Source organism: Gymnodraco acuticeps, unplaced genomic scaffold, assembly GCF_902827175.1.
Source record: "Gymnodraco acuticeps unplaced genomic scaffold, fGymAcu1.1, whole genome shotgun sequence".
Lineage (NCBI taxonomy): Eukaryota > Metazoa > Chordata > Actinopteri > Perciformes > Bathydraconidae > Gymnodraco > Gymnodraco acuticeps.
Genome location: NW_022991033.1, coordinates 161584 through 172803, shown reverse-complemented (window position 1 = coordinate 172803; position 11220 = coordinate 161584). Strand labels below are relative to the sequence as shown.

Here is an 11220-nt window from a genome sequence, read left to right as displayed (position 1 = left end):
CAAAGAATAGAGGACAAAAACAGCAGGCCTTGCTTTACCTTACCTTATTGCCTTCATTTTTTAATGTTGTATAAATATTAAGCACATTTGAGCTTTTCCAAACTTTATCACATCTGCATGCATACATATGAAGCAGGGTTTAATGCTCAGTCAAATATTGATGTTACATTACACGTTTGCAGGTCAATTATCAAAAGAGCTGCAGTATTGTGTTCACAGAAAGTAATTGTGTCTGGCTTCATTGCAATTTTCCCTCAAACATGAATGACCCACAATCAATGAACTATATGTTTTTAAATTGAAACTATTCATTGTGCAACCTCATTTCCCAAATGTCGGTATTTGGTAAGTTAACAGTCACATGTCCAGTAATCCTGGCTCTGTCAAAGAAGTGTATCAGTTTGGAGGAATTAGAAATACACTAAACAACTAAAGGTACCCAACGTACAGGAGCAATAACTGTTCACCCATTAGTCTTTCCGGATGGATTGTTCTTTAAAGACACAAACATTTTAAAGTGACTTTCTCCAGCAGACAATTCCTTTTAATACATTTTGATTTTGCCTTATCCTTGAGAAAGCAATTGTCAATACCAAAGGGACCTAGCAATATAAAAGACACATGCTTCCTCTTAATAATTCCAATAGATAGTGGAAAGAGAGAAGAGACCTAAATCAACATCTAAGGATAGTTTAAATCCCACAAATAATTAGTTACAGAAGGGAAAACAAAGGTAGCAAATGTGTGTGGGAGGTGTATGATGGGAGAAAGCTTTTTGGGTGATTGGTGTGTTGGCGGCAGCAGCCTTTTAGTCTGTGTATGTGTGTGCGTGTGTATGGAGATGGCAGTGCTAGAGCTTCCAGATGTGGAGTGGGCAACCTGCCTATGTAGACCTAAACACAAGAACTTCCCCCTGACGGGGAGATTAATCAAATCCAGGGGAATCTCTACAGCAAGACGAGAAGGGGAGGATGTGTGTGTCTTTGCGTGTGTTTATTTGTGGGAGGATGAGTACTTAACTTTTTTAAACAAGTGTGTGCACGACTACCAAATTCCTGTAAAATGGGAGAGCTTCTTGTCTTTGCCAAGTCTGTTGATTTGTTGTGCACTGCCTAGAAAAGGAATTCAAACCTTTATTGATGGGGCCCTTTGGGAAAAGACTAATACTAGCTTTATTATGGGAAACATGTAGTCATGCTGGCATGCGCACAGTATTTACAGTACGGCCAACCAAAGCAAAGAATGATATTTTTCCCTAAAATTTCAATCTGATTATAAATCAGCACGTGTATATACAATAATCACTCGGTCAAAACACATTTACCACATCCCTAATGATGGTTTTCAGATTCAAAGTCCTGATGATGGAACCTCATGTGCCTGTGTCAGAAGCAATCAAAACGGGTTTGCAACCTTTCATGGAAGATTTACAGACTTTGCCATAATCTCGAGGGCTTGGTGCAATTTAAAACTCATGGTATTGCCCTCCACTATCAGTTGAGGGCTTTGGTAGGTTAATGGCATTTCACTAACTTTCTCTTAATGCATTTTTCAGTCTTTGATTCACGCTCCAGCACACTCTTTTGCAGCACGTCCATACTATCTGACGGGACATCACGTCCTGGCGTTTATCAATTAATTGCACACTGCTCCTGGGTGCCATTGTGAGCCATTTAGATTTTTTTCCCTTCTTTAGTAAATGAGTGATGCATGTCTACTCTGAGGTTCCCTAGATAGAGGAGAGTAATTACTCACTTCAAAGCTCTGGCCGGATCTTTGAATCCTCTGGTAGGCTGCTTTGTCATTAGTGGACATCACCGTATGCATAGCACTTCAACAGGCATTGTGTGCCTTCTCATTCAAAGCAAAACCACTGTTATCCCCTGTAGGAGTATCTATCAATCTATGTCTAAAATAAAAATCACCAAATACTACTGTATAAGCACAGACTGTGAGACTAGATTGTAGGTATTATCTAGAGAGATTTTATACGTGGGACATAGGATATAAAGGCCATATTAGTTGTGCTAACTGGCACAAAACAGTGAAAGTTGCACTACTCATGTTAAGGCCGAGTAATTGTAGTGTGTTAATGTTTGAGATTAGAGAGAAGAACATCCTTGACATTTTTCATTATGCGCAGGATGCAGCTCGGTTTCAAAATCATGTTCTAAAAAAATTGTCACATTGGTTTTAAAGTGTCTGACACCATTTCTATCTTTCTCAAATGTCCAACTGAGTTTGACAAATACTAAAGGTCCTTGGTGTACTGTAAAAGTGTCTTGCTATTGTTTACTTCTGTCAGTGACCAAAATATATTGTTCCAGTAAGAGCAGCTGGCTGTCCAACCCAGTCTCATAAAAAAACGTGTAATAACTACGTTGGTCCACAACGTAGGACGTAGTATTTCTACAAAAACGCCTCTGAAATTGTAAAATACCTACGTTTTTTTTCACCATTCATTCCAATGACTGGCGTCTATGTCACGTGATCTTCAAATTTCTCCCTGCAGAAAAAAAAAACATGGCCGAACTTCGTTTTATTCTCGGTGTAAAATGCCTATTTTAAAGTTAGTTTGGCCATTAAAATGCCTTTTGATGTCATTTGATGCGAGAAATATGAGTTGTTATTTCAGATTATGTGTGCAGTGGATGCACATGATCTTTAGTTTTCTAGTTATTACGAAGATTACTTCAGGAAATTGTGTCTATACAACATTTTCATTGTCACCAAGGTGGTTGCTAGGGATGCTGCTATCGATATTATTTCTGTTATGTTCTGTAACTGTTTAATGGTGTTATCTTTATTGCTACCCCCTTCCCCGTCAATGTATAGTGTTGGTCCACAGCGCAAACGTATTAGTTTAACAAAATCCGCATCTAAAATTGTGGCATAGATAGCCTACGTTATGTTCCCCTGTGCAATTCTCCATTTACTCAACAATAACACATAATTATCCTTGTGTTTATTTATTTGTTTGATTAATTAATAAACACAAGTTGGAGTCCGTCAGGACCGAGGGTCGGAGCAGCAAATTTGCTTTACAGAATATTACACCCGGAAGTAAGTATTCTCTCCGCTTCGCTTGACAAACCCCATGATAGTCCTCAAGCTCTGTGATTGGAGAGTGTGCCGAGCGTCGAACAGCACTTGAAATGGGATGGAACCACGGCAGAATGTCCAAAACTGGATTTGAACGGGTCCACCCCGTCCCTCCCTCCCCCACCCTGTCCCCAGAACTACACATGCTGGCTATTGTGTTTCGCAACATGTTCTCTATCTATGGCACGTCTCTACTGGGAGTGTAGTTTTAAAAGACGTTTTCGTATTTCCCATAATAAGAAGTGGCCAGTATTAAACTGTGTACATCCCTGGAGGTTTAGGGGATAGGAAACACTCAAATGTAAAACATATAATTAATAAATGGGTGAAAATTGCTTGTGCTCATAATGGGCAGCATTACCCACATGCCAGCTAAGGTCAGAAGAGCTTTATTTAATAGCTGGTCTTATGTTTGTGACCCCTCCTGTTGTTAATTGATGAGCCTGAAACATGCACTTGTCAAGGTTCAGAGGCACATTTTGCAAATATGGCAGTAGCCATCGATCATCTTAAGATAAGATATACTCTATTGATTCCAAGTTGGAAACATTTGCGTTACATCAGCATGTGTAACGGTTGTAAATATGCAGTGGTGTTTATTTGTAAATCATTTAGTATAATCACACACATTTTGTGTTTTATATTTAATAATTCTATGTTCTTTATTTATTGATTGTTCAATACCTGACAAGGCCGGAGATGAAAAACTTTGGTCGCAGGTTCCTCAACAGTGCATTACAAGACATCTATCAATATGTGTGTACCTCCACCATTAAACTGTCGTATTCTGCACATTTATTATACTATCTACATACATCTTATACAAGAGTATAATACATATGTATAATATCAGTTAAAATAAGTGCTTCAACATAGTTAACATTGCTGGAGGTATACACAAAGTTTTTCATTCATTGCATAACTACACAGTTTGTGTATATGATATGTCAATAAACCTTAGAAAATCTTGAAATCTTGAAAGGGATGTGCAAAATAGTCATTATATACAGTCTTTAATTAACTATTAGTAGAGAATAACGAGTAATGAATATACTTTATAGGGATCCTATTAATATCTAATAATAAAAATAATGAAATTCAATAACATGCTTTAACCACTAGGTGTCCCTTTATATCAGCTGTGTAAATACAGCCTATCTACCAATTGGATCAAATATAAAAGTCAGCCGAATTAGTGTTGATACTGCAAGGAGACGTATTGTGTGAAAAGAAATGTAAGATGTTGTTTAATGGCTGATATATTTATGATCCATGTCACGTTTTCAGTGTTGGCGGCAGTTCCTCATGTTTGTCTAGAAGTCTTCTCATCAGGGCTCTATAAATAGAGAACTACGGCAGATATGTAATATTTAATGCAGCCGAACCGTGTATTACAATGCCGTTATGTGATGACTTTCAAAGAGAAAAGCAAGCACACTCGGAATAAAGTGTTTTCGGTCTGTTTCCGGTATTTGTTTATGACGATGTGATGTGAGATGTGAGACTGGAATTGCACAGGGGAAAATAACGTATAGGCCTATGCCACAATTTTAGATGCGGATTTTACTAATACGTTTGCTCTGTGGACCAACACTATACATTGATGGGGAAGGGGGTAGCAATAAAGATTACACCATTAAACTGTTACACAACATAACAGAAATAATATCGATGGCAGCGTCCCTAGCAACCACCTTGGTAACAATGAAAACGTTGTATCGACACAATTTCCTGAATTCATCTTCGTAATAACTAGCAAACTAAAGATCATGTACATCCACTGCACACATAATCTGAAATAACAACTCATATTTCACTGCAAAAACACCCTGTCAAATTTAAGGCCAAACGTTCTAGATATAAGCATGCTTGCACTTAAAACAAGCACATTTGGCTGCCCGTGCAGTAAGCAAATTTCACTTGATAAGATGTCTTAAAACAAGTCAGGCTGTCCGACTATCATTATAGCACATACAATCTTAAAATAAGATTAAAAAGACTAATTTCAAGCAATCTAGTTAAGCCTGTTTAATGCAAAAGAAGCCTATTATCACTCAAAACTAGGGTACTTTTAGCATCAAATTACTTAAAACGAGATTTAGGGAGGCGTGTGGCACAGTGAGTAGTGCGTTGGGATCAGGGGAGCATAGGTTCAAACCCCACTGCAGTCAGCATGTCGTTGAGTCCCTGAAGACACTTCACCCCAAAGTGCTCCTTTGGGGATTGCCCACAGTATTGAGTATGTAAGTCGCTTTGGATAAAAGCGATAACAAGTTACATGTAATGAAATTCTTGTTTTTAGGGAGATAAATTAGAACACATGCTCTTAAAATAAGTAAACATGACAATTATTTCAAAAAACACATTTTTATTAAGTCAGTCCATAACAAACAGGATCATTTATTAAATGAACAAAGCTCTTCAACATATATACATCCTCATAGAACTGACAAACATTGGACACATAATTCAAGTTCTCTACTTTTTTGTGAATTCTGCCCATTCAGCTATTGCTTTTTTGTATGAATGGGTAAGGTCACGCTCGTGAATACTGTCCTTCAGTACCTCAGTCTGGATGACGGATAGGAGAGTAGCAACACATTTGGGGTAGGTGAGGTGGAAGGTGTAAAAACACCCCATCGGGATGAGTGGAGCCTCGTGCATCATTTCCCTAGGTAGGGTCATCAGTGGGATTTTGCCAACAGCCAGGAGGAGGTTAGTAGAGTCTAGGATGACTGGACTGGTGATGGGCCGTTTCTGGAGAAACGTATTGGGGTCCTCGGATGGCTGAGAGCAACAAAGTAGAGACAAAAAGTAGAAACAAATTAAACCTCAAGGAATATCAAGTTTTATTTCAGTTTAACTGATACTGACTCAGACTCACCTCAAGAACATGGAACAGTGCCTCACTTGCTGACCGAAGCTTTTTGGGTGGGGCAGTTGGGGAAGGAAACATTGAGGGAAGTGCCTTCATGAAAGCAATCGCTTGTCCAGCTGAAAAACAACATGGATACATGATCAAATGCATTGTGCTTGTTTTTGTTAGGCAATTTGACTTTGACATTAAGTGTTGTGTAACTGAAAAGTAAGCACAAAAGCAAAAAAATAGTTCTGTGCAGAGCCCAAGGGAGTATAAGCTAATCATGGAAAAACGATGCTGTTGGTGAACGACAGTATCCCTGAAGCGACATGAATCTTAATGTCACCTTGGGAAATTGTACATAAACTGGTGCTACTTTTTTTTAAAAATTGGCCTGAATGTTGCGCTAAGACAGAGAGCGTGGGATCACCAAAATCAAACGGTTCTCCTAGGGATATTGAATGTGCACAGCGAAATGAAAGAGTGAAATAAAAACGATTGCAGTTATTGGATCAGCAAACTGAAAGTTTGGCTGGATAGTGGGGGGGCAGCGGTCGGGGTGAATTTATAATATCCCTGACACTTTCACTGCAGGGGATATAAAAAGCACTTGTCAGTTGCACAAGGGAAAGCAAAACAATAAGGGTCACCTGTATGCATGACATAAGGTAGTAGTGTTTAACAGTGCTGGAATTGGGCCGGTACTCACCGGTACGCAGTACCGGCACTTCTGGTTCTGACCCATGGAGTACCGGCACTTCTTGCTCAGTACCGGCATGCTGGCGGTACTCCGGTACTCATGCACCGTGCCAGTACTCAACACTCTCCCGCCGTTCTTATTATACATCCATATATATATATACAGCCGCCTGGTACTCAGTAGATGCGTCATGAGGTGCCGAACGGACATTCTCATCGCTCTAAACCGCTGGAGTTTCACAGCGGCTGTCAGCTGTTTACTCCTGTCATTCAAACAGAACGTGCTGGAGAGGGGGCGGGGCTTATCTTCTCCATGTAAATACTGTGGTGGAAACGACTATGTCAAAATTAACCTATTTGACCGTGATTTAATAGTAATACACGTTTCAAAATAATAATAATAATAATGCCGAAGTAACAACATACTGAAAACTGTTAGTAAAACCATGTTTTAATGCTTTACAATTTACATACCTAGATGCACGTGTGTTGTGTTTATGCAGTGCAACTCCCACCCAGTGGGTGGCTATGTAGAGTGATAGAACAGAGCAGGCACGCCCCCGAGAGAAGGAAAGCAAGTCACGTCACAAATTAGCATTTCTAAAATGTTAGCGTGGATTAATAAAAGTGCAAAAAGACAGCGGTTGTCGCTGGAAGAAACTTCAAATACAGAGAATGCTGTGCCTGTGTTGGAGATTGTGTCTGATGGGGAGCTTTCTTTGGTTGATCCTCCTGCTCCAAGTTCTAGTGCATTAGCATTAGCACTAGCTCCGCCGCCTCCTCCAGAGCCTCTAACGTTAGCTGCTGCTGGCGCAACTGCCACCACCAACACCGGGCAAAGCGATGCACCTGACTGCTGGACAACGGACCAGGTGCAATATTTTTGCAAGACCAATGCATGGCTCCTTCTTAAAGATAAGAAGCTAGGATGTCGGATATGCAGAGATGTCAAATCTTTGGGAATACACACTGGACAAGGACTGAAACTGTCAACTGAATGGGGGTGAGTGTGCAGTGTCTCATTTCGGTGTTGACAAGGGCAAACGACAAGCTAGCCTGAGAAAAAAAAATCAAAGAACATAAAGAATCACAAGCCCATGTAAAAGCTGCTGACATCCTTACATCTGCTTCACGTGAAACTATTCAACATCAAGTGCAGTCTATGCATAAATCTGAATTAGACACCACTATCAGAGTTTTTCGAACGGCATATAAAATTGGCAAACATAGCCGGCCATTCACAGACATGCCAATTGATTTGAATGTACAGAAACTGAATGGGCTGAACGTGGGCAGGGTTTTGCACTCCAATAAAACCTGTGGCGAAATCATCGACCACATAGCTCATGAGCTGAAGAAAAAAATGGCAAAAGACATTACAGAAAACCAAAGAAAACTCTGTGTTTTGGTCGATGAATCTACCACTATTAGTGGTAAAACGGTGCTTGTTGTGTGTCTACGCTCAGCATTAGCTGATGCTGAGCCCGAAACGTTTTTTTGGGAGCTGATCGAGTTGGATGGAACAACGGCTGATGACATCACAAAGGCGTTAATGGAGTGTCTTGGAAGAGATTTTAACGAGGACTTTTTAGGTCAGTGTTTCGTTTCTTTTGCATGTGATGGGGATTCAGTCATGCTAGGGAAGAGAACAGGCGTTGCTACCCAGTTGTGTAGTAAATTCCCAAGCCTGTTTGTGTGGCACTGCTCCAATCATCGTCTAGAGCTGGCAGTTGGGGATGTGGTCAAGGAGGTCTCAGGGCTCAATCATTTCCAGATCTTTTTTGACAAACTCTATTCCTTGTTCCATGCCTCCCCCAAAAATCAGAGGCAGTTAGCGCAGTGTGCGCAAGCAGTCGGACAGCGTCTCCTGGTGATAGGGCGTGTTTTGTCCATCCGCTGGGTGGCTTCAAGTGAAAGGAGCGTCAGAGCAGTCTGGGAAAACTACCGAGTGCTATATGATCACTTCACAAATGCTGCAAACGACACGAGCAGGGATTCCAGAGACAGAGCAAAGTACAAGGGCCTGGATGATGTGCTCACATCTGCAACGTTTGTCAGCAATCTGGGACTGATGTACGATGCGCTCACAGAGCTCAGCGACCTCTCTCGGCAACTCCAAAAAAGAGAGATGACACTGCCTACAGCAGATAGGCTCTTAACTCGAGAAATACGAGTTTTTGAATCCATGGTCACCATGCCTGGCCCACACATGACTACAGTTCATACAGCTCTAGCTGAGAAGTCCTTCAAGGGTGTTGCCCCTGCGTGAGAATGGCAGGCTTGTACAGATTCATGCAGGTCAGTTTTTCCGCAGTATGGTAGAGAATCTGAGACAACAGAATGACTTCCACAACCTCCTCTCATGTCAGCATAAGAGAAATCCCATTACATGGCCGGGAGGCCCGGGACAATCAGCTAATCCAGGACATGAAAGTTATCCATCCTGGAAGTTGGCCTGAAGAGGAGTTAGACGTACAGTATGGGGACGTAGAGGTGCTACGTTTGTGCGAAGTGCTGAAAGTGGACAGAAGAGAGACTGTTCAGGGCTTTCGCGAATACAAGGAAACCAGGGCATCCCGTACACCTGCTGCCATGGAGCCTCTACTTAAAGCAGTCCGAACCATCGCTGTCTCCACTAGTGAGTGTGAGCGGGCATTCAGCTGCATGAACGATATCCTTACTGCAAAAAAGGAATGCTCTCTCTGTCAGCCGACTGTCCAGCCTGGTTTTCATTAAATGTAATGGACCATCACTAGGACAGTTCAATCCGGAACAGTATGTGAGGTCCTGGCTGGCAAAGGGAAGGAGAAGTGCTGATGAAAGAGCCTGTCCAGCTCCAGCCCCTGATACTGATGTCCCCAAGGCCTTCTGGAGGCCTTTTCTAACAATGTGAAGTATATTGCAAAGCAGCTCACCCAGTGAGAAGACTTTTGGCATAATGTGCCGATTTGTACAGATCCTGGAGATAGAAGGACTTCAGACCAACCAGGGAGTTATCTGATCAGCTTGGTGTTCAATGTAACTCTTTACCATGGCTCAGACTTTGTTACTTGCAGTTACAGTTTCTCATTTTAGATTGTGCAAATTTTGCATTTGTTTTTACATGTTCTTTGTTCATGCTCTTTATCATTTTTCTGAGTTGGAAAGTTAGATTGCATCATAGTTTACTTTATACATATTTGTATTCTTCAGTGGTGAAGTATATTGCAAAGCAGCTCAGCCATGTGAGAAGACTTTTGGCACTTTTTCGTTTTTCGTTTTCTGAGTTGGAAAGTTAGATTGCATTCAAAATGTACAGAAATACTTAATTTTGTTAAAGCTTTTTATAAAAAATGCTTCTGACCAGAGCTTTGTTTCCTTGTCATTAATGTTGAACACCACCAGAGGGGCTCTCACCTGAAAGGTCTCTGCTTCATGTGTCTTCAGCAGAAGATCTAGACTTTGATTGCTATATTTTCAGTTAATATTGACCTTACTGAGCTTTAGCCATATCCGCTGCCTATCATAAAAAATGTTAAGTACAGTGAACCTTTCTAAAATATACAGTAGTAAAGAGACAAACCCACCAGCATTATAGTAGCCAAATTCTTGTTTGTGGGTTGTATATATAAAATTGACTTGAAAAAGTTGCTGATTTTAGAGTACTGGCACCTTTTTCATTCCAATTCAAGCACTGGTGTTTAAACCCTCTAGTGACCACTACTACCTTATAACTACCATTTTAAAAATCACATAAAAAAGGCATCAGACACTAAATTGTAAAATTGCTGTGATTCACTATGAACTAGCTAGGTCGACGTTAGTTAGTCTACCGCCACCCTTTGCGTTTTTAACTAACTGCTAGCTTTTAACAGATACAATTACTGAATACCAAAAGAAAACGTATGATATTAACGTCGGCTAATTTTGTGTTCCTTACAGACAGTTTATTTATCTGAGAGTAGTTAACGTTAGCTAGCTTAATTTTTACATACCCCATTAGTGAGGTTAAGGTTAGCTAGCAACACGTGCTTCGTAGTTAGCTAGCTATCTTAGCTAATTCAGCTAACAGTTAACCAATGAATGTACTAATACTTAATAAATTGAAAGCACTAATATGTTACATATGCCTATGCACTTGTATTCCTACGTTCAGTTACTAACGTTACCTTAACTGCACTTCTTGGTCGCTGTCCTGCCTCTCTGGTGAAGGTGAACTGAACAACGTGTTACATTCCGCTGGCGCTTGGCTTGTGGTGCGTTCAGGTGATCCTCGTGAAATAGGAAATTCCCCGTTTGCCATCATTTGGACACAAACAGCCATCCACTTGTAAACACTGAGGACTGAGGAGGATCTCTCGATGTAAATAATATAGTACTGGCATTCGTTGTTTACATCTTTTAGTGGATATTGTCATTGATCCAGCTTCTGACAAACACATGGTAAATAAAGTCACTAATTTTCCGACTTTATGAGTGATAACAAACACCACATGGATGCACATTGCAGGTTTTTCTTCTTTCAGGGCCAATGAGAAGCAGAGTAGGGGCGGGTCTTCGCATAATTAAATAATGCAGCA

The 11220-nt window shown here is 40.7% G+C and overlaps 1 long non-coding RNA gene across 1 annotated transcript; it reads right to left on the bottom strand.

Moving 5' to 3' along the window:
• Positions 1-5453: 5453 nt before the first annotated feature.
• On the bottom strand, positions 5454-10897 carry LOC117559705. Its single transcript, XR_004570992.1, has 3 exons — positions 10810-10897; positions 5987-6096; positions 5454-5889 (listed from the first exon to the last, which is right to left on the bottom strand). It is a non-coding gene; the product is annotated as an uncharacterized LOC117559705 (long non-coding RNA).
• Positions 10898-11220: the final 323 nt, after the last annotated feature.